Genomic DNA, 4,722 nt, shown 5'->3' on the forward strand with positions numbered 1-4,722 from the left:
GAAGACAGAAGACAACCACCCACAAAACCCAACACAAAACAGGCTACCTAAATATGGTTCCCAATCAGAGACAATGACTAACACCTGCCACTGATTGAGAACCATATCAGGCCAAACATAGTAACGGGAAAACTAGACACACAACATAGAATGCCCACTAAGCTCACGTCCTGACCAACACTAAAACAAAGAAAACACAAAAGAACTATGGTCAGAACGTGACAAGAACAACAAATAAAAACGCTGGGTGCAGCCAATCATGCGTTATGAGGCCTTCAGATCTCACCGCATTAGTTTGTGCAACTACCATGGTAACTAACTCATTCGTTTGTTCAATTACCATGCTATCTAACTCATTAATTGATTCAACTACCATGGTAACTAACTCATTCGTTTGTTCAATTACCATGCTATCTAACTCATTAATTTGTTCAATTAACAGGCTATCTAACTCATTAATTGATTCAACTACCATGGTAACTAACTCATTCGTTTGTTCAATTACCATGCTATCTAACTCATTAATTTGTTCAATTACCATGCTATCTAACTCATTAATTTGTTCAATTAACAGGCTATCTAACTCATTAATTGATTCAACTACCATGGTAACTAACTCATTCGTTTGTTCAATTACCATGCTATCTAACTCATTCGTTTGTTCAACTAACAGGCTATCTAACTCATTAATTTATTCAACTACCATGCTATCTAACTCATTAATTTATTCAACTACCATGCTATCTAACTCATTAATTTATTAAACTACCATGCTATCTAAATCATTAATTTATTCAACTAACAGGCTATCTAACTCATTAATTTATTCAACTACCATGCTATCTAACTCATTCATTTATTCAACTACCATGCTATCTAACTCATTCATTTATTCAACTACCATGCTATCTAACTCATTAATTTATTCAACTACCATGCTATCTAACTCATTCATTTATTCAACTACCATGCTATCTAACTCATTCATTTATTCAACTACCATGCTATCTACTTAATTTGTTCAACTACCATGCTATCTCACTCATTAGTTTGTTGAACTACCATGCTATCTAACTCATTAATTTATTCAACTACCATTCTATATAACTCATACATTTATTCAACTACCATGCCATCTCACTCATTAATTGATTCAACTACCATGCTATCTAACTCATTAATTGATTCAACTACCATGCTATCTAACTTTAAGTCTACCTGTACCATACCTGCCTGACCACAGGCCCAGCTCCCTCCAGACACCATTTAGTCTACCTGTACCATACCTGCCTGACCACAGGCCCAGCTCTCTCCAGACACCATTTAGTCTACCTGTACCATACCTGCCTGACCACAGGCCCAGCTCCCTCCAGACACCATTTAGTCTACCTGTACCATACCTGCCTGACCACAGGCCCAGCTCCCTCCAGACACCATTTAGTCTACCTGTACCATACCTGCCTGACCACAGGCCCAGCTCCCTCCAGACACCATTTAGTCTACCTGTACCATACCTGCCTGACCACAGGCCCAGCTCCCTCCAGACACCATTTAGTCTACCTGTACCATACCTGCCTGACCACAGGCCCAGCTCTCTCCAAGCAACTCACTACCTGGCCTCAAACACTCAGCTGTCTTCTGTGCCAGGACACTGCACATCTCACAGCATCACGTGACATGTGACCTACTCCAGAAATGAGCTGGGACAGCCTAACACTTGATTCTTGTTAGTGACAGAGAATGAGTAAGACAATGCAAACGTGCAGAATGGTATGTCTGTGGGGTCTTCCCTTTACTCAACCCGTTACCTATCAATGTATTAACCTTTCATTATACAGACATGATACCCATTAACTCAAATACATAAATAATTAAGTGTTTGTAAAGGGCAAACAGAAGGAAAATCTTTGCAATGGTCCATCATTATTTAACCATGTTCAGAAAAGTCAACGTGGTGTCGATGGAGCACATTTTTTGCACAATGGTATAAGTACAAAGTCAAGTAATGTTAAGTTACTTCACAGGCTCAAGCGCCAAATCTCATGTGTACACACACACACACACACACACACACACACACACACACACACACACACACACACACACACACACACACACACACACACACACACACACACACACACACACACACACACACACACACACACACACACACACACACACACACACACACACACACACACACACACACACACACACACACACACCTGACTGGCTATTGACCCAGATGAACAGGCAGTGGACTGCTGCACAATCATCAGTGAAGTGACAGGTGTGTATGTGTGTGTGTGTGGGGGTACATACCTATCTGCGTGGGTGCCTGTGATTTCTGTGGAAATATTTTTCTCTCCCTCTCTCTCTCTCTCTCTCTCTCTCTCTCTCTCTCTCTCTCTCTCTCTCTCTCTCTCTCAATTCAATTCAATTCAATTCAAGGGGCTTTATTGGCATGGGAAACATGTGTTAACATTGCCAAAGCAAGTGAGGTAGATATTATACAAAAGTGAAATAAACAATACAAATTAACAGTAAACATTACACATACAGAAGTTTCAAAACAATAAAGACATTACAAATGTTATATTATATATACACAGTGTTGTAACAATGTACAAATGGTTAAAGCACACAAGTTAAAATAAATAAGCATAAATATGGGTTGTATTTACAATGGTGTTTGTTCTTCACTGGTTGCCCTTTTCTTGTGGCAACAGGTCACAAATCTTGCTGCTGTGATGGCACACTGTGGAATTTCTCCGAGTAGATATGGGAGTTTATCAAAATTGGATTTGTTTTCAAATTCTTTGTGGATCTGTGTAATCTGAGGGAAATATGTCTCTCTAATATGGTCATACATTGGGCAGGAGGTTAGGAAGTGCAGCTCAGTTTCCACCTCATTTTGTGGGCAGTGTGCACATAGCCTGTCTTCTCTTGAGAGCCATGTCTGCCTACGGCGGCCTTTCTCAATAGCAAGGCTATGCTCACTGAGTCTGTACATAGTCAAAGCTTTCCTTAAGTTTGGGTCAGTCACAGTGGTCAGGTATTCTGCCACTGTGTACTCTCTGTTTAGGGCCAAATAGCATTCTAGTTTGCTCTGTTTTTTTGTTAATTCTTTCCAATGTGTCAAGTAATTATCTTTTTGTTTTCTCATGATTTGGTTGGGTCTAATTGTGCTGTTGTCCTGGGGCTCTGTGGGGTGTGTTTGTGTTTGTGAACAGAGCCCTAGGACCAGCTTGCTTAGGGGACTCTTCTCCAGGTTCATCTCTCTGTAGGTGATGGCTTTGTTATGGAAGGTTTGGGAATCGCTTCCTTTTAGGTGTTTGTAGAATTTAACGGCTCTTTTCTGGATTTTGATAATTAGTGGGTATAGGCCTAATTCTGCTCTGCATGCATTATTTGGTGTTCTACGTTGTACACGGAGGATATTTTTGCAGAATTCTGCATGCAGAGTCTCAATTTGGTGTTTGTCCCATTTTGTGAAATCTTGGTTGGTGAGCGGACCCCAGACCTCACAACCATAAAGGGCAATGGGCTCTATGACTGATTCAAGTATTTTTAGCCAGATCCTAATTGGTATGTTGAAATTTATGTTCCTTTTGATGGCATAGAAGGCCCTTCTTGCCTTGTCTCTCAGATCGTTCACAGCTTTGTGGAAGTTACCTGTGGTGCTGATGTTTAGGCCGAGGTATGTATAGTTTTTTGTGTGCTCTAGGGCAACGGTGTCTAGATGGAATTTGTGGTCCTGGTGACTGGACCTTTTTTGGAACACCATTATTTTGGTCTTACTGAGATTTACTGTCAGGGCCCAGGTCTGACAGAATCTGTGCAGAAGATCTAGGTGCTGCTGTAGGCCCTCCTTGGTTGGTGACAGAAGCACCAGATCATCAGCAAACAGTAGACATTTGACTTCGGATTCTAGTAGGGTGAGACCGGGTGCTGCAGACTGTTCTAGTGCCCGCGCCAATTCGTTGATATATATGTTGAAGAGGGTGGGGCTTAAGCTGCATCCCTGTCTCACCCCACGACCCTGTGTGAAGAAATGTGTGTGTTTTTTGCCAATTTTAACCGCACACTTGTTGTTTGTGTACATGGATTTTATAATGTCGTATGTTTTACCCCCAACACCACTTTCCATCAATTTGTATAGCAGACCCTCATGCCAAATTGAGTCGAAGGCTTTTTTGAAATCAACAAAGCATGAGAAGACTTTGCCTTTGTTTTGGTTTGTTTGGTTGTCAATTAGGGTGTGTAGGGTGAATACATGGTCTGTTGTACGGTAATTTGGTAAAAAGCCAATTTGACATTTGCTCAGTACATTGTTTTCATTGAGGAAATGTACGAGTCTGCTGTTAATGATAATGCAGAGGATTTTCCCAAGGTTACTGTTGACGCATATTCCACGGTAGTTATTGGGGTCAAATTTGTCTCCACTTTTGTGGATTGGGGTGATCAGTCCTTGGTTCCAAATATTGGGGAAGATGCCAGAGCTAAGGACGATGTTAAAGAGTTTTAGTATAGCCAATTGGAATTTGTTGTCTGTATATTTGATCATTTCATTAAGGATACCATCAACACCACAGGCCTTTTTGGGTTGGAGGGTTTTTATTTTGTCCTGTAACTCATTCAAGGTAATTGGAGAATCCAGTGGGTTCTGGTAGTCTTTAATAGTTGATTCTAGGATTTGTATTTGATCATGTATATGTT

The sequence above is a fragment of the Salvelinus alpinus genome, chromosome 24, assembly GCF_045679555.1.
Source record: "Salvelinus alpinus chromosome 24, SLU_Salpinus.1, whole genome shotgun sequence".
Lineage (NCBI taxonomy): Eukaryota > Metazoa > Chordata > Actinopteri > Salmoniformes > Salmonidae > Salvelinus > Salvelinus alpinus.